The sequence below is a fragment of the Periplaneta americana genome, chromosome 2 (genome assembly GCF_040183065.1).
Source record: "Periplaneta americana isolate PAMFEO1 chromosome 2, P.americana_PAMFEO1_priV1, whole genome shotgun sequence".
NCBI classification, from domain to species: Eukaryota; Metazoa; Arthropoda; class Insecta; order Blattodea; family Blattidae; genus Periplaneta; species Periplaneta americana.
In genome coordinates, this window is record NC_091118.1 from 36,556,907 (window position 1) to 36,577,252 (window position 20,346).

Consider the following 20,346-nt stretch of genomic DNA (forward strand, 5'->3'; position numbering starts at 1 on the left):
TTCATGTTCTCTCTCTTTTATTTTATTGCTGAAACTCATGTTTACAATATCATACACTTTCAACTACATTCTTTAATAAATAATATTTTTCTTTATTTTGTGTTAGAAGAAAATACTGATATTTGACCATTTTTTTAAATAAATTTATTTTTTATCAGACAATCTATCAAAGGTACAGAAGTGATCTTGCATCATATTGTAGATATGGCATGCATAAAAACACACAAAATATTTCATCACAGAATGTTGGATAGTTTTTGAGTTATGTGGGAAACGCTTCATCACTGCATAGTGAACTGAATTTTGAAAAAAAAAAAGTGTAAATATTTTTTTAATCGTAAAAATATGTTCTTCATATAGCAGAAGGCAGTGTTTTATTGTGCCAGATACAGTAAAGGAGGAAAAAAATGTTGAATATTACCAAAATTTTACTTCTGTAAGCTGTACCTAACCCTTAAAATGAGTGTCACGGAGTTAATACATACTTTTCATTATGCGTTTTAGGGCTTTCGTTACATTTCAGTTCGTTTGTCATTTTGCATATGATATTATTCTTTGCAGTATTTCTAAAAAAAAAAAAATGGACAGTTGTATATCTTTATGTAGAACTACGTGTTCTCCTTATATTTCACTTGTTCCCTTTGTATTTCCTTATTCTCCTTCTCTTCCCCTTGTTCTCCTTAATTTTCCTTCCCTCTTTGTATTTCCCTTGCATTCCCAGTCTTTTCTTTGCTATACATATATTCCCCTTGCATTCGTTGTTTCTCTTCACTTCCCTTTGCTCCCTTTCTTTTCTTCTTGAATGTATATTTCTCATGTTCTCTAAGAATTCTTCTTATTCTCCTAGTCTTCCTCTTGTTCTCCTCCTCTTGCTCCTTTTCTCTCATCTTTCCCTTGTTTTCCTCGTGTTCCCCTTCCTCTCCTCGCGTTCCTCTATTTCTCGCGTTCCTCTTTTCCTCCTCGTGACCTTTCCCCCCCTCGTGTTCCCCTTTTCCATGTTCATGTTTCCCCTTTTTCCCCTCATGTTTCCCTTTTCCCCTCATGTTTCCCTTTTCCCCTCAAGTTTCCCTTTTCTCCTCGTGTTCCCCCTTTTCTCCTTTCTTGTCCCTTTTTCTCCTCGTGTTCCCTTTGTTCTTCTTGATTGCTCCTTTTTCATGTATGCCCCTCTTTATCCTCGTGTTGCCCTTTTGTTTGTTAATCAAAAATTGCATTTGGACTCGCCGGATTTGATGGTGTCGAAAACCGATGATGTGCATTCCATTTCAGTATAACTACTTTAACGATAATAACAATATTCTGTAAATAACAGACCACACACTGCGAAACCCATCATCATATAATTACAATCCCTCCAACGTGTATGTTGAGCTGATATTTTTCTACCACTTTATTCTCGAGCTATGCCCTCCCTCAGGGCGAGAAACCAGGTTTTACAGTCGTACGAAATGACTAACCGGACGAATACTACACTCGAGGCTCATGGTGGAATGCATTTCCTGAGTTTATTTTGCTCTTAATTTCCTCTTGTGTGCCACTTTTCTTGCATGTAGCTGTCTCCAGACATGCAGTCTGACAAGTCAACTCTGATTTCATTCTTTCACTTGATCCGTCAAAAATAGTTTCAAGACTCATTCACAAGAAGTGCAGTCTACTTTCAGTATTTAGTCTTAACTCCATCTAAGACTGGTTAGAAATACTTGGACGCTAAGCATACTCTTTGTTTTTAATCGATGATTTAACAACGCTATATCAACTACTAGGTTATTTATCGTCGATGAAATTTAAGAGTGTGACCCATAAACTATCTCAGTCCATTTGACCATTTCTGTGATTGTTGTTTGTTGTTTAGTCAGCTGTCTGAACCTCACAAGTGATACCAACACAGCACCACTTATGAGGCACTAGGCCAGGAGATACATTGCATACATCGCCAAGTCCACACCTGTGGAGTAACGGTTAGCGCGTCTAGCCGCGAAACCATGTGGCCCGGGTTCGATTCCCGGTTGGGGCAAGTTACCTGGTTGAGGTTTTTCCGGGGTTTTCCCTCAACCCAAATATGATTAAATGCTGGGTAAATTTAGGTGCTGGACCCCCTACTCATTTCATCGGTATTATCACCTTCATCTAATTCAGACGCTAAATAACCTCAGAAGTTGATAAAACGTCGTAAAATAACCTACTAAAATAAAAGAATAAAAAAGGAATGGTGGATGGGAGAAGAGTTCGGGATGGAAGAAAATATCAGATGATAGACGACATTAAGATATATAGATTATATGAGGAGACAAAAGGAAGATAGAAAATAGGAAAGATTGACGAAAACTGGGTTTGCAGTGAAAGACCTTCCCTTGGGCACAACACTAAAATGAATGATTGAATGAACCCAACTCAAAGCAATTCAAGTTAAGTGTTACAGTAGACAGTTCTGTGTGAGGCTAATTTTTTACTGAGAATGGAAAAATAAACAGTGTCATCAAAATGACAGTTATATTCTCATAATACATTTTGTATTACATTCCAAAACAATTCAGTCTCTTTATCAAATTATGAATATTAAATTTTGTTCGTTCTGAAATAATTCCTTCTCAATCTGGCCATAGATCGAACTTCGGCCTCGTGGATGAGCCATAGATGCGGCTTACAAAACGCTAGTCCAAGTCATGACGCCTTAGACTACGCAGCTACGGACTAAATCTATTCTAGACTATAGTAATCGTAGCATATATTTTTTGCATCTGTTGCTTTCCTAGATTGCTGCATTTCTTTTCACAAGGACTGGTGTTCATTTCTTATTCTTGTCAGATACAGCTAACCCAGGACTCAACTCTATTTTGTTTAGGATTTGAAGGTCTTTATGACGCAATTGTACATTGAAGTGCATATAAAATTATATTAACATGTTTGAATTCTTGGAAGTGTGCAAATAAAAGACAGTTATTCAGTTGTATAAGATGTCTCAAATATTTTAAACCTCGCCTCCATGTTTTTAAATGTTGTTTGTCTAATTTCTGATGAACGTAAAATATTCGGTCACGTCTAAATTCACATTAGCAATTATTACCAATCATATCGTCTGCTTATGGAGTTAACCTTCTCAAAGGAATGTCGAACACTTTTTGTATGATGATAACGATCGTTGTTTGCTTTGAATATGCCGCACGTTTTTATGTCTCTTCCAAACATTAAAAAATATCTAGATATTCTACCTACTGTATCTGTTGTTACTCCAACTGTAGCTGGAACATTGTTGCTGCTGCTTCTGCTAGAAGTGTGTTTATCGATATATTGATATCATGTTGGTATAATATGGGTGTTATCGATTTCGTTATATCACTAAGAGAAATAAATACACTACTCCGAAAATTTAGTAGAATCCGTTCGAGTCCAAGGAAAATAACGTAGTCTGTTGCTGTCACGAGAATCCAAGTCCCCACATACAGGTAAGGCACCATGTCACAAAAACGTTCACGTCTGAGTATTTTTGACAAAATATTTTTCAACGCCTTGAAAACGGAGCAATATTGAGGATATTGCTGGAGAGTTTAAGGTAGTATTTTATTTATTTTATTTATCTATTTATTTATTTATTTATTTACTTATTTATTTAATTATTTATTCATTTATTATGTTTATAGATTTATATTCTAAGAAATGAAATTAATTTGTATTAATGTTGTATCAGATTCACTTTTTTTTAAATGAATTAACAACTCTTAAATACCCATTCCCTTATGATCGATTTAAGTTAAGTTTCTTCGTAAGAAATTCTTTGAGCCCATTTCAATTTATTCTTTGTCACTCGTTTTCCGAAACATCCTCTCAATATCTAAATTGACGTGGTTTTTTGTTTAAATTAAATTTAATTGAATAAATGGTTATTTAGATTGACACGTTTTGAAATGTAAGCCTTGTATAAACCCCATAAGTATGAGGTATTCGTATTCGGGAGGTTCCGGGTTCAAACCTCGTGGCCAGCTGATCTCACTGGGATTTTTCATGTTTTCCCTCACTCACAAGGGCGGATGTGGAATTGGAGATTTGCATTCTATGATTCATCACCGCCTCAATCACCAGTATCATGAACTTTAATCAAAATATGAACGCAGGCCATCTACAACACAAAACAGAAACGGGAACTCAGCGTTGGTGACAACGGCCTACTGGTATACCCACAGATCCTAACACACATTATGACCACATAATTATGTTAAAGTGTGTATAAATAAAATTAAGAAAGGAAAGAAGTCATTCATTTGTTTTCATATTTTTTTGTTTTCTATCGTAGTTGTTATTGTTGATTAGAGCTGAAGAGAATTAAATTAACAAAGACTATTGTTGATTACTGGTTATTTATGGTAATAACACAAACTAATATTAAGAAATATTATGGTTGTGTATTGTAAACCTATTTTTTTAATTTAAAATAGAATGGAGGATAATAAAAGCCGATGTTTGGATTTAGGTTATTTATGTATGGTTTTGATACTATGGCAATGCTATGTAAAGAACATGAACATTCTGTGATTTTTTTTTTGCATACTATATCTACAATATAATGCAAGATCACTTCTCTACCTTTGATAGATTGTCTGATAAAAATAAATTCATTTTGAAAATGGTCAAATATCAGTATTTTCTTCTAAAACGAAATAAATGAAACAATATTATTAAGGAATGTAGTTAAAAGAGTATGGTATTGTAAACATGAGTTTCAGCAATAAAATAAAAGAGAGAGAACGCGAAAAAGTTAACAAGTTTATGAGTTATGAGAGAAACGCTTCATCACTGCACAATGAACTGCCACCATCTAGAATTTTGAAAAAAAAAAATGTTTTTAATCGTAAAAATATTTCTTTCTTACAGCAAAAGGACAGTGTTTTACACATACAAATTTTCATTATTGTACAAGATACAGTAATGGAGGGAAAAAATGTTGAATATTTCCAAAAATTTTACTGACTGTAAGCTCTATCTAACACTTTAGTCATTTAGTCAACTTCGTCAATAAATTTTCTGCAGTGCAATTAGGGACTTGTAAAAGGGTGCATTGTCTTGCAGGAACAACATGTATACCTCCAGATATTTTGTCACGACTATTTTTTTTCCTGCATCTTAGTTGGTATATTTTGTCACGACTATTTTTTTTTTCCTGCAGCTTAGTTGGTATATTTTGTCACGACTATTTTTTTTCCTGCAGCTTAGTTGGTATATTTTGTCACGACTATTTTTTTTTCCTGCAGCTTAGTTGGTATATTTTGTCACGACTTTTTTTTTTCCTGCAGCTTAGTTGGTATATTTTGTCACGACTATTTTTTTTTCCTGCAGCTTAGTTAATAAAAGATAATTGAGAAGGTCGTGATTATTATTATTCAGCGTGTTATTTCCGTGTTGTATAAATAAGTTATATTACTCTCTGAAGTCAATTCTTATGGTTTTATCTGTGCAGTTTTGTTCGCTATATATTATTCTATCCACAGAATAATAAATTTAGACAATTTATTTCAGATTGGCAAGAAGACGGCTATTCTTACATAGCTAACCTCGACTTCGCTGCAATGGCTGCTGACTGCAGGAGCCAAGAAGGTAATTCAACACGTTCTAATGATAATAACAAATCAAGTTATGCATCTGTAACACAAGCGCCTCCATCTAAAGAGCAAGCGATAGTTATTGAAGCTATAGATCAGATAACACTCAAAGAATATGTCTTGGCAGTTGGGAAACTCACAGATCCCAGTAACATTAGATGTCTCTCGTATTTCTAATGCCAGAATATGCATATACCTAGCAAATAAAAAGGTTGCTGAAGATTTAGTTACGAAATATCCTAAAGTTCAAATAAGTAACATGTCCTTAGAATTGAGGCCTCTTGTAACACAAAATGTGAGAGTCGTTGTATCCAATGTTAGTCCAGTTATACCTGATTGTGTTATAGAAGATCATCTATCCCATATTGGAATCAAGCTAGCATCTCGTTTACGTCCTGTAAGGGCTGGAATATCGGAACCTGGTTTCACACATATATTGAGCTTTAGGAGACAAATGTTCATTCACCCAACTGAACTCGCTAAACTGCCTGTAAGTTTATTTTATTGGGTTATTTTACGACGCTGTATCAACATCTAGGTTATTTAGCGTCTGAATGAAATTAAGGTGATAATGCCGGTGAAATGAGTCCGGGGTCCAGCACGAAAGTTACCCAGCATTTGCTCGTATTGGGTTGAGGGAAAACCCCGGAAAAAACCTCAACCAGGTAACTTGCCCCGACCGGGATTCGAACCCGGGCCACCTGGTTTCGCGGCCAGACGCGCTGATCGTTACTCCACAGGTGTGGACCCTGTAAGTTTACAAATCAGATATGAGGATACTAACTATTGGGTATATTTCACCACTGACACTACCATTACTTGCTTTCTATGTAAACAAGAGGGCCACTTAGCCAAACAATGCAAGAATGACGTTACTATTTCTAATGTGAATGCATCCAATGATGATACCAATTCACAGACCAACCAAACAGACCACGCTAGTAAACTTGATATGGACGAGTTTCCTGTGCTTGGTGAAAAACGAAGTACTGATAATGGTGATAATAATCAGACTGAAAAATTAGACTTTCCCACAAATAAGCGAGTAAATACTTCGCAAATTCCACCACAGGAAACATTACCGGTATCTAACCTAAAAAGATCACATCCAACAAGCAGCAACTCTACAATAATAAGAGATGATATTGAGGATAGTTCATGCTCTGATGCTACAGTAGACGAACTTTCTGATAAAGAGGAAAACAAGACAGCGCCCAAACTTGTCAATAAGAAATCAAAACCTATCGATAGGAATTCACAAATACTGGAAACTTTGCTTCCAGCCAAGAAAATTATGGAAGACAACCCACAAGAATATGCTCTTAATTTTACCCAGTTCTCATATTTTGTCCAAAATACTGTAGGTGCCCATGATATAGTATCAGAGGCATTAAATTTCACAAAAGATCTTCAAGGCTTGTACGACACACTTAGGAAACTGCATACACATTTTGAGGATCGTAGTATTAAAAACAGAACCACAACCATCCAGAAACAGCTTAAATTAGCGTTGATCTTCAAAGCACCACTAAGTAACGTACTGTTTGACAATTTACCGACTAGCAAATAAGAATCTCATATCATATCCCATAATCATAATAATGGATTTAACAATATTGCAATGGAATTTAAATAGCTTCAGTATGCAGTTTTAGTACCTTCAAATGCTTATTCATAGCAATTGTCCAAATATAATTTGCTTACAAGGGACAAATTTAAAAAATAATAATTATCAATTTAAACAATATGATTGTTACAATAAAAACCGACTAAACGCAGGCTGTGCTAGTGGAGGAATAGCCACTAGAGATGAGAACGATATATCGGTTTTTACGAAATACCGTTATTTTCGTTTCGATATATCGGTATATTGATATCGAAATTTTGATTCAATATATCGTATAATATATCGGTTTTCTCACAAATTTATCGGTTTTTTCTGTATTTGTTTTTTTTTTTTTTAATTATTATGAACAATAAAATCCACATTAATTAACTCCGATAATTCCCTGAGAGATGGCGTTAATGAAAGTGAGCAGTTACATAATTGTGCAACCTTGAAATATCCAATCCAATCAATACTTTTCTCTGATTGGCTGGGCTGGAATTCGAATTCAAACTGTTTAATATGCAGTACTAAATTCAAAATGCAACGTATGCGAACATGAGACAGACGGGAGGTTTTTGTACTACTGTTTTAGTATTAATGTTCTCCAAGGCAGGAGCAACTGCCACTTTGAAAATGAACCGTCTGACTTCAAAACTTTTATTTCTATGTTTTGAAATGGAAAGAGAAACAAGGATACAATAGCCTACTGGTTTGAGATTTGTTTACGGCTAGGATTTCTATGCACAACTTAGTATTGACATTGTTTACTCAGTATATATTTTAGTACATAAAAATTCTATCCCTATCATAGGGTTGCCAGATCTCCGGGCGCCGCCCGGAGTGCCCGGTTTTATGAATCCATCTCCTGCCGACAAGAAACCTTTGCCCGGGGAAATTGCGTTTGAAATGCTAATAATTAGCAATGTTGTAGTAAAAATTCACTGTCTATAAAATAAGTTTAAAATGAACTTTTGTCATTAATAAAGAGTCAAGGTTGCAATGACAATGACGCAAGCATATAACTTTAAAAGTGAGCGTCTGTGGTAGTGTTGAAGTTTTAGCGCGCTTCGCCAATCAGACACTAGTCTCTCACACTATGCCAACAATCACCAACAATGAAAGATGAAGTAAATATAAAATTAAAACAGATAATGTTACTATGGTGATAATATATTTCAGAATTAAGACCATTTTAAATTAACTTTTGTTGTTAATAAAGTTTTGTAGCAGTATTTTAACGAAATCTGAATGCGTGACAATGGAACAATTTCAAATTTAAAGCTCAATATTCATTTCCTTGTTCCTCCACAAGTCAGTTATTACAGCTTAGTGCAGTGCAGTCTGTTATGCGAAGTGCTGGATTTTGTGAGAGTGAATTTGCTCAACAGGACTATTTTCTCATTTTGCATCATATTCCAGTTTGATGATTGTCCCTTCAATTAGCTGTTGAACGCCTTGTTAAAATGTGGCGCGCTTTGAAAATGTAGGCCTTTATTTGGCAAAAAGTGATTGGAAATTTGTATGTTCCCAAGAAGATGAAGTAAATGAACATTCATTGTCAGTGGCAGAACGTTTTCTGTATTTTGTTACTTCTACACTTCCAATTTTCTGTTCGAAAAAGTTACGGCCCCTAATATGTTAATAATGATGCGACATGTTCTAGAAATTCCATTAAGTAACGCGCATATGGAAAGGGTGTTCAGTATTATGAATGGTTTGTGGACAGATAACAGGAACAAAATGTCAACAGAACTAGTGAGAGCGGAAATTTGTATTAAAATGAACTTGAGTGTAAGCTGTGAGGAATTCTACAAAATAGCCTTGGAAAACAAGAGACATCTAGAATCTGCAAGGAGCTCCAAGAAATACAAATTTGAAGGTACGCCTACGTCTATCTTAATACAGTAAATATTTGATTATTGCTGAATTTTTAACAATTTTACAACTTTTTTATGTGAGGCTCTGAAAAAATTAATACCGGTAGGCATTTATTTCTGTGCCATGCCTAAAAATTTCATCATGATTGAATTTTATTTGACGTAGAAATAAATTCCTAAATTCTGCAAAACTGGCATTAAAATTAAGGAACTTGTTGAAAACGTATTTTTTTTTTTTTTTCAGGATTTCAAATATTAATTTATTCGTCAAATCAAATCCGACATTCTTGAATTTTTAACCGATCCTTTAACTTGCAATATAAAATAAAATATAGGCCTAATAAATTAATTATAATAGGAATAATAATAATAATAATAATAATAATAATAATAATAATACGCCCAATAATAGTAAAATAGTCCTAACAATTAATTTTATAGACTTCGTAAATCTCCGGGTTTTGCGATAGTTCAACCTGGCAACCCTACCCTATCATCATCATCATCATCATTATCATCGATGTTTGGAATGTTTGAGTGTAAGAATAATTTGCAATGGGAACTTACTATAGAAGGATTGTATTAAATCAATTGTGAAGTTTGTTAAAACTTGTAATATTCTAAGTACTGTTTACTTACATTTAAAGATGAATACTAGAACTGTTCACTTACATTTAAAAATGATTACGTTGTTATCTAGAAAAGAGCATGTCCTGGATTGAATCCTATATAACATTAGAATAATTGAATCGTGGATTGGAATAAACTGATGGGAATCCTAAAGAAAATTGGCGTGGATTGGAAAGAGAGAAGGCTTTTCAGTAACCTATAAATGAAACGAGTTAAAGGAGAAGAAATTTAATGTTAGAAGCAAGTGAAATAGGGAGAAAAGTAAGACAAGGATGCCCTTTATCACCTACCCTGTTCAACATCTACTTGGAGGATTCAGTGAAGAACTGTTGACAGAACATGCTAAGAGTGATAGTAGGAGGATGCACTAGAAGCAGTGGTGAACGGGAGAAGAGTTTGGGGCAGAAGAAGATATCAGATGATAGACGACATTAAGATATATGGATCATATGCGGAGACAAAGAGGAAGGCAGAAAGTAGGAAAGACTGGAGAATGCTGGGTTTGCAGTCAAAGATCTGCCCTTGGGCAGAACACTATGAGTGAATGAATGTTTCAGTATCAAATACTGACCCATATAGAGTTCACTTAACACTTTCCCATTGTATCATTTAATCTCACCTCCACCATAATTTTGATTAGGTTAGGAACTCAATAATAATAATAATAATAATAATAATAATAATAATAATATAGCCTATTTACTAATATTTATTGTGCTGTACAACAGCCTGGGGCCAATAACAGTTCAGCACAATAATAATAATTATAACAATAACTATAACAATAATAATAAGGTACTGAATATGTATTGTTTATCGTTGCAGTTTTACATTTAATCTTTTGACTGTTATGTTAATGTCAATGCTAATAAGGAATAGGCTATTCAAATTTAAGTACGTTTATTGTAATAAATGTACACCTGGAAATGTAATTGCATTAGAATCTATTAATTTGCTAACGGAATGGCGATATATCGTTAATCGTTTCGATATACCGATATATTTTTTGCAATATATATCGTTTATCGAAATTAGGTTTGCAATATATTGCAATATCAATATATCGGTATTTAAATTATTTCCTCCATTTCTAGTAGCCACGTATGTTAAGAAATCAACAATGAGCAGACAAGTTAATTTAAATACGACACTTGAAGCAGTCGCAATTACTATCCTGTGTTCCACATTAATCTGCATCTGTAATGTTTATATACCGAACAGTGTCGATTTCAATATTGACTCACTGACTCACCTGATAAATCAATTGATAAAACCATTCATCCTCCTTGGTGATTTTAATAGTAACAATACAATTTGGGGGGTGTAAATGTAATAATTCAAGAGGTCAAATATTAAACAGCTTTATTGAACAGAATAATCTTGTGCAAATCTAGTCTTTCAGGTAAAGCTCCCTGTAAAGCAGATTTGAATAATTTCAAGGGAAAAATTGTTCCGGGGCCGGGTATCAAATCTGCTTTACAGGGAGCTTCACCTGAAAGACTAGATTTGCATAATATATACGTTACTGTGTACGTTAACAGAAAACCACAATTTCAAGTCACACAGAGATTGTGTGTACTCGTTGTGGGTCTCTGGCGTTTCGTCAGCCCACGCGAGTTGTGTGGATATAAAGGGAAAAGTTGAGACGGTGTCGGGTGGAGTTCCCGGGTAGCTCAGTGGTAGAGCGCTGGTACGTTCAACCAGAGGTCCCGGGATCGATACCCGGCCCCGGAACAATTTTTCCCTTGAAATTATTCAGAATAATCTTGTATTTTTAAATAACGGTGATCCAACTCACTTCAGTTTATCCAATGAATCATTTAGTGCTATAGACATAACACTGTGTAGTCCAGATATAGCTCATAATTTTGAATGGAGAGCTTTCAAAGAACTCAACGGAAGTGACCATTTCCCAATTATTATAAAAAGCTATGATTCTGTTATGAGAACCACAACGCCTAAATTTAACTACAAAAGAGCTGACTGGGAAAAGTTTCAGTCATACTTAAACGAGAACTTGAAAAAACTACCACCACCTTGGGATTTTCACAAAAAAAGATATCAATAGTATAGTTGAACTCTTTTCAAATTTATTATTGGAAGCAGCAGAAATAACTATACCAAAAATTCTTCTAAGTCAACATAAGAGAGCAGTGCCCTGGTGGAATGATAATTGTAAAATTGCAATTAAAAACAAAAATGTTGCACTCAATAATTATAAGAGACATCCTACCTTACCAAATAAAATAATGTTTTTAAAATTTCGAGCTGTGGCACGGAGACTCAAACTAAGCGTGAATCCTGGCTTAACTTTGTTTCCACTCTAAATAACCAAACATCACCACACGAAGTTTGGAATGGTATCAGAATAATTAGAGGAATTAGTAACAACATGCAAATTAAAGTTATTAAAAATGAAGCAGTAATTAGGAGAGGGAGAGACCGATTTATTAGCGAAATGATATCTCCATATTTTTTTTTTGTTACATGTATTCGCGGGGATGTTCTGGCGACTTGGTTAGAATTAGCTTCCCACGCAGATGGTTCACATCGTCTGCGTCACTTGTCAGCATCGGACAGATTTAGGGCCACCTTGTGCGGGATTGCATTGACACTCGTCGAAGCGTAAAAGCCAAAGTTGGACTAGACCCGTGGGAAAGTAATTGCAAGCGTGGGTTTTCCAAAGAACGGGGTTCTCCAAAATCGACAAACTAATTAGATGTTATGGGAAATCCAAAGTCTAAATTTAGAGATGACATATTTCGCGCCCAATAAGAAGAGATCTTGGTCCAGCTTATGAGGTCACTTGGGACCAATAGGGAATAGATTTTAGGCCGGTTAAGTGACGCAGTTGTTATACCTTATTTTATTTCAAGGAGTGCAGTTCGGTGGCTCCTTTGAACACCCACTTACAGATTTATGACTTCCTACACAAACAACCCTGACAATTCCATCCTGTCACCTCGTCCCAACATTGCACAGTTGCCGCAATCCTGGTGACCTTCGAAATTATGCAGTGAAACTGACGGGATTCTTGAAATTCGGAAAAGATACGGCAACTCTGCCTCCACGTGGATTTAACGGGCACCTGTCAATTCTTCTGAACGAAGGTTGTGATTGGTTACTAACAGGAGAAGACAATATTTCCGTCATAGTAAGGAAGACATTTATTTATGACAACCAATTAGTAGAGGGCAGTAGAAGATCTGTCGGCAAAGTCCTTTCTATGAAACTGCACTCCATGAAAAAAAATAAAGTATAGCCAATAGGATAGTTAGTTTTAGCGTAGGATAGGTTTTTATAAATAAGGGTGACGGGGAGCGGAGAGGATCACAACATCTCATCGTGTCGGCGGCCCTACATACAGGGCACGATCACAACATCTCATCGTGTCGGCGGCCCTACATACAGGGCACAATCACAACTTCTCATCGTGTCGGCGGCCCTACATACAGGGCACAATAACTACTTCGTTTTGTGTCGACAGGACTACGACTTCTTTTCGTGTCGACGGCACGACACACTGAGTTTTTTTTGGTGTCGGCGGCCCAACTTAATAGTCTTCCTTCCGGCGAAGACTCGATAGATAGAACGTTGTTATCGGCGAGACTACTCGTCAACGTTTAGGAGAGTCGATCATAGTGTACTGGGCATAGTATTGAATTTATAGTATCGGATAGAGCTTATTTAGAGCTGCCATAGATTCGATACAGAAGTGCGACCAACGATTGAATTATAAGTCAGCCGGAAATACATACTCTAGGGTTTACCAAGTGAATACGACAATAAACTTATAGTTTTGGAGTTTACACTGCCTTTTATATAAGTAGCCGGCTTGGTCTTATTCCCGACATCATCCTACACCACAACCTGAGTGAATCTCACGCAACACCAATAACCACCCACCCTCAAATGGTCTCCAACGTGGGGCCACAATAACCAACCCACACTCAAATGGCGCCCAACGTGGGGCCACAATAACCAACTCACCCTCAAAAATGATCGACGTAACACAACCGATCCTCAAGAGATAGCTGACTTACTTGCAAACACTTTTTCAGAAACCTCTAATGATAAAAATTATGATTCTGTCTTCTTAAAAGTTAAATGTGATACTAAAATAGATATGAATGAAATAAATGCTGACAGCAATCAAGATTATAATAAATTACTCACAATTGATGAATTGATCACATCTTTAGACAAATGTAATAGTCGCAGTCCCGGTCTAGATAATATCTCCTATGATCTACTGAAACATCTACCTGCTTCATATATACAATCATATATGGATCAGTAAAACTTTCCCTGACCAATGGCGAAGAGCAATCACTGTACCTATTCTCAAACCTAATAGAGACAGTACCGATCCACTGAATTATCGACCAATCTCCTTGACGTGCACGTTATGTAAATTAATTGAAAAAATCATCAATAACAGACTGATGTGGACTCTTGAAAACAACGGCTTCTTTGCTGAAACGCAATGTGGTTTTCGCCATTTCCACTCTACAGTTGACAATCTCATCTTATTAGAATCCGAAATATGGGAAGCTTTTACTAATGCCCAGCAGTTAAAGTCGTACGTTTAGATATAGAAAAAGCATATGACATGGTATGGAAAGAAAACGTCATTAAGATTTTATTGAACAACAATATAAAAGGAAACATGATAAGTCTCATTTATAATTTTCTTCAAGAAAGAGTAACACAAGTCAGAGCCAATGATATTCTCTCCAAGATAGTTCCAATTCGAAATGGGTTACCACAAGGCAGTGTTTTAAGCGTGACTGTCTTTGTAATTTCAATTAATGGTGTTGTAGAAAATATCACCTCTCCTATAAAAGTTAATTTATTTTCGGATGACTTGATGCTGTATTGCAGAGGTGTAGATCAAACAATTGTCAATCACTTGCTACAAACAACTCTTAACTTAATTGTAACGAGGCTTCATGAAATAGGATTTAAAGTTTCCAAGTCAAAATCTAAATGTATCTCCTTCAGTAAACTTAAGCATAGGCTTAATAATAGTCAGCCATATCTACATGTCGAAGGGAAAAAACTATAAATTGTGGAAGAATTGAAAGTACTTGGTCTTACCTTTGACTCTTTCTTCTAATAACTGGGGAGCTGATCTTTCAGTTCTAATGCGTACTTATAAGGCTATGATACGATCTAAACTAGATTATGGAGCAATAGTATATAATTCAGCTTCACCATCTGCTCTTAAAATGTTAGATATTATTCAAAGTTCAGCACTAAGGATAGCTCTTGGAGCATTTCATACAAGTCCAGTCTCCAGCCTTCAATTTGAATCCTTTGAAATGCCATTACAATCAAGACGAAAGCTGGTAACTCTTCGATACGCACTGAAAGTAGCTGCCACTGGTTGTTCACCTGCTTATACAAGTATTTTTTTCTAATAGAAACCATGACAAATATCAGAAAAACAGAATTAATCAAGTACCACCACATTTGAGAGTCTCCAAATATTGTAGAGAATTTAACATTGTTTTTCCTACAAGAAAAACTATTGGATTCCACAGTATTCCACCATGGACATTATCGAAACCCCATATAAATTTAGATTTAACCCAACGTACTAAAAGTGAAACCAGCCAAATTGAATACAGATGTTTGTATAATGAGATTAGAAATTCATACACTAATCACATCGTAATTTATACTGATGGTTCTAAATCAAGTGATAGAAGTGGATGTGCAGTGATATCTGAAAATGAAATAATATCTGAAGGGTACACGGGAATAACGATCAAGGTCCATTTTAGAAAGTTTCGAGAAAAACGAATTTAAAGTTTAAGCACTTAATACTTTGTTATGTGTGTATTTAATAGAAATTGACGTAGTGGAATGTCAAGAACTATAATTTCTTATTACTAGCTAGACCACATGATAGTACTTCTTTTCCACTATAAGATAGCATTTTAACTCTATTTCGATTTTTGATGGACCTTGATCGTTTTTCCCGTGTACCCTTCATCTGTCAAGTAACCACAATCCTTTTCAATTTTTTCATGTAAATTATATACAATTAGAGAATCACTACAGTATATTCTAAATGAAGACCATAATAATTCCATCATATTTTCAGATTCTTTAAGCTCATTAAAGGCGCTGAGTAATGTATGGACAACTGATAAATTAACACAAGACATTCCGATCTTGTACCATAAACTTATAGCAAAAGGAAAATAAGTTATTTTCATCTGGATACCCTCTCATTGTGGCATTGCAGGCAACGCTGCAGCTGATAGAGAAGCCAAACAAAGCACCAAAGATTCCACCAACCCTGACTATACCTTCTTACCACATCGAGATTTCATTTTCCTCATAGACAATAAATGTAAAGAATCGTGGATTACACTTTGGACTCTCAATCCCTCCAGAAATCTTTTCGAAGTCAAATCAAAATGCTCCATTAATATACCGATCCACAAGCTTAATAGAAAAGACCAGGTTTTGTTATCAAGATTAAGAATTGGACATACTTAATCTCAAGAAATGAACCACCAATCTGTGAAACCTGTCATTGCTTCCTGACAATCAAACACGTCGAAAATACCACACCTCAAGGAAAAAGTACAACATACCAAATGATATATCTACAGCACTCAACAATACAGATGTTCTTCTACAAGTAATTCAATTCTTTAAAGAAATTTCCTTGTATAATATGATTTAATTGTAAAATTTATATTGTTCATATACTCTGTTTATTAATTTTTTGTTTATTTATTTTTTTACCTCTAGATACATTGTAATAAATTGTGTACTTTGTAATCATCACTGCTTGTCTTGTATTGTTCTGTATATGAATTCTGTGGTCGTAAAAAGACACAGCAGTTATGCGACCTAAAATAAATCTTAAAAAAAAAGATAATAATACTCTCCCGTTGAAGTTTTACCATGTTGTAAGAGATGTCATAGTTTTTCCGTCTCTGTTCTAAAAGCAGACGCGAGGGCTTGAGACAACACGCGAAGTCTTATTAAAAACAGAAAAACTCTCAAACTCGAGGCGTAGTTCGAACCCACAACCCCGCCTTCCATTCAGCGTCAAAGCTAATAATAAGTATTAGTAGCCAAAGTAATGGCAAATGCGTGGGCGGACGGGAAACGCTACTCAAGGTCAGTCCTGTTATTAAAAACGCGATTATCCTCCGTCCCACTCCCACGCGACTGATTCGCAATAAAAGAATTGATCTCTGAAGCATGGGACAGCGGGCGTTGAAGTTTTGGCGTGCAGCCTTTAGATTACATTGTTTTGTTCTTCCTTGTTGGCGTACTGAAATTATATTTTAACGCTGTAAAATAGTATTTTGGAACGAGACGCGCATCTGTGGATTAAGGCTTTGTACTTTGGCCTTCTATCCAAGCGGCCCTAATTTTATCCCAGCCTTGTCCTGGTGAAATTTTTTAAGGACAGAGACAAAGAGATTTTTTTCTCAGTGTACTACCGTTTACCTCTTAAAATCTCCCCCATCTTTCATTTCATAAACATTTCACGAATATCGTGCAATATTTTAGTAACTGATTTCTGATACCATTATGAAGGAAAACGTTCGTATATCGGGTGTGACTGGATTTTGGTAGACCCCAAATATATTTTACAGTTTTTGGGACTAACGGCGATGAAGTTACAGGAGAATGGAGAAAGTTACACAACGCAGAACTGCACACATTATATTCTTCACCTGACATAATTAGGAACATTAAATCCAGACGTTTGAGATGGGCAGGGCATGTAGCACGTATGGGCGAATCCAGAAATGCATATAGAGTGTTAGTTGGGAGGCCGGAGGGAAAAAGACCTTTGGGGAGGGCGAGACGTAGATGGGAGGATAATATTAAAATGTATTTGTGGGAGGTGGGATATGATGATAGGGATTGGATTAATCTTGCACAGGATAGGGACCGATGGCGGGCTTATGTGAGGGCGGCAATGAAACAGGGGGTTCCTTAAAAGCCAGTAAGTAACAGTGTATTCCGAATCTCACCGATCCGGTGGCATCAATGACGTCACGTTGCAGCGAAATAAGGAACAAAACTGCTGGAAGGATCGATGGCTGTCATGGCGACTGTACAAGTTGTTGTCTGTGCTACGCTAGCAAAATTTTGCGAAATTTTCGTGCTCCCATCTCGTTCAAAGAAAAGATAGCATAAACAATTCATTTCTTGAACCGGTAGTAATAACTGGTCCGTTGACATGTTCGCTCATAAGCCATTAACATATTGTTTTTACGTTGTGCTCATTACAAACAATACAGCAGAACACACCGCCATGACACAACAGTGCACGATGTTATTCGTCTGCTAATTCCCGCCCTATACAAGAACCAATCAGATACACTGATGGCGGCTGATGGAGACTGCCACCACCTCTGCAAGTTGATGGCACCGGTGCGACACCGGTGGAGCATCAATGACGTCATCGGTGGAATTCGGAACACCGTGATGCCATCGGATTGCTCACCGGTGAGATTCGGAATACGCTCTAAGTATACTACGATTTACGTGAAACTTCTGCTTCTTGCTGGATAGATGGAAGCTGTAGTCTGACTCTTAAATCCTCCATAAGGAAAGTCTCTCGTACTAGTTCATAGGCCACTCTAGACGGTGACATTTATGAAACGCCTAGTGTCCTTTTTAGAAACCTGGCTTTGACATTTTCGATGCCGTTCAGATCGGATACTGTTAATTTTTCCCAAATTTAATCCAGCCCGTACGTTATTACTGGCAGTACTTTGGCAGTAGAACTCCCATAGAACTGCATCAATAACTAGGGCGTGCTTGTAATATTTCCTGGACTAAATTGCAGAACTTCCTTTAATTGTTGCAGGAAAGGATTCACGCCTGGCTGCATTCGATATGGTAATTCCATCTGTCACTTGTGGGCGTATGAAGACATCCCCGACATCTTGTAAGCTGTTTAGGCCTATAGACGTAAGTACCTTTTGAAAATTCACTCTTTCAAGGTGATTTTAGTTGACAAGAATCTGGATTTCCTGCCTTGTGTTGAGATGCAGCATATTTGACTTTTCCAAATCACTAAGATTTCCATCATTAAAACTTTTTAGAAGTACAGTTGGGAATTAACAGGAGCCTTAGCATCACTTAAACAGCTGACTATTGCTATGCGAGCGTAACCCGTTACCTTGGTAAAAGTGACCATGTTGTTATAACTAAAAATTGAATAGTTCACGGGAGAAAAAGATGAATGTCACAATTATGTTAAGGGTGATTGTGTCATCTAACTTAATAGATTACTACAACCTTTAGTGTTGTTCTTATCAAAACTGATAAAAAGGAGAATTATCATCAATGATACAGCCATCCCTTTCTTAATTTTCAATCGGAACAACAATAAGATTTGTAAATATTCTGAATTAGCTTATTATCTCATCCTTAACAGAATTTGCTTTTACTCACTCGCTTCCTGCATGTAATTTCAGTACCAGATCTCTAATCTAATTTATTCGTTTATCATTAATATTAGAATATACAGTTGTGTGTTATTTTGCTGATTGATTGTTAGAGAAGACTCTGCTAGGTTAAATAAAACCATTATTATTATTATTATTATTATTATTATTATTATTATTATTATTATTATTATTGGCTTCTCCATTTCATTATTGCTGATAGTTACGTTGTTTTATCTAGTCGTAGAACTAGAAGAACGTCGGATTGGTTCCCATTTCTACCACTGAGGTATGGATTCTGTTTCGCAAAACCTGAATTCCAAAAGATTGTATACAGATTGAAACGTAAGTAATGTCGTTAATTTCATAGGGTTATTCTTTGAGATATTTCAAACAAAAAGCTGTAATATAATTTTTCTCATTTTTGCTTCCTTTCCGAAACAAAAATTGTTTTGTATGAAATATTTCATAGCGTGTTTTGGGAAAGTCATTGATTTAATTCCAGATATGTTCAGTCAATTTAAGAGAGCAGAGTATTATGATAATAAATGATTACTGTAACTGTAACCTGAAACTTCGGAGATGTTGATTCTCGGTACGCTGTCGAAATCCCCAAATTCCGCTTCTGTAAGTAGTTTCCTTCATTCTCCGTTAGTTTGTGTATACCTAAATCTTTTTCCAAACTAAAGAAACGTGGCGTACCCGGAGCTCTTGGTGTGTCTTGTTACTGGTTCTCCGTTGCTCCTCCCAGCCTTTTACTAATTATAAGTTGGAGTGTAACCATGGTAACCTACAGGAAATTGTGACTTTTAAATCGGGAGAGATAGAGAGAGGAAAAAAAGAAACGAAGTTGGGAAAGTGCATTGCCCTCAAAACTGATACATAACTAGCAGGCAGCCTTCAGTTCTTTCCTGGTTCTCCAACGTAAGGAAACTGCGGTACTCGTTTATTATTTTAGATGTGCTTGTAATAATTTATAGCGGCTATAATATCCCTTCTCTCTATTTCTAGAAGATAGTGTGCGGTCCCATAAGCGATAACATTGAGGTACGTAAAGTCTAGTACAAATTCTCTTCGCCTGAGAAAAATATACCAAGTGTTGATAGTCAAAACTATAAATATCCTCCGACGCATAATACTCGTAAAGGCTTCATATTTGACCATCCACTTAATCAACAAATTTAATCTAAGTTAACCGAACG

The 20,346-nt window shown here is 35.9% G+C and overlaps 1 long non-coding RNA gene across 1 annotated transcript in view; it reads left to right on the forward strand.

Moving 5' to 3' along the window:
- LOC138695262 (uncharacterized) overlaps nucleotides 1–19,114 on the forward strand; it is a 226,038-nt gene extending 206,924 nt beyond the window's left edge. The window contains exons 2-3 of the long non-coding RNA XR_011331104.1: nucleotides 5,506–5,583; nucleotides 18,562–19,114. This is a non-coding gene — a long non-coding RNA (uncharacterized lncRNA). The remainder of the gene's footprint in view (nucleotides 1–5,505; nucleotides 5,584–18,561) is intronic.
- Nucleotides 19,115–20,346: the final 1,232 nt, after the last annotated feature.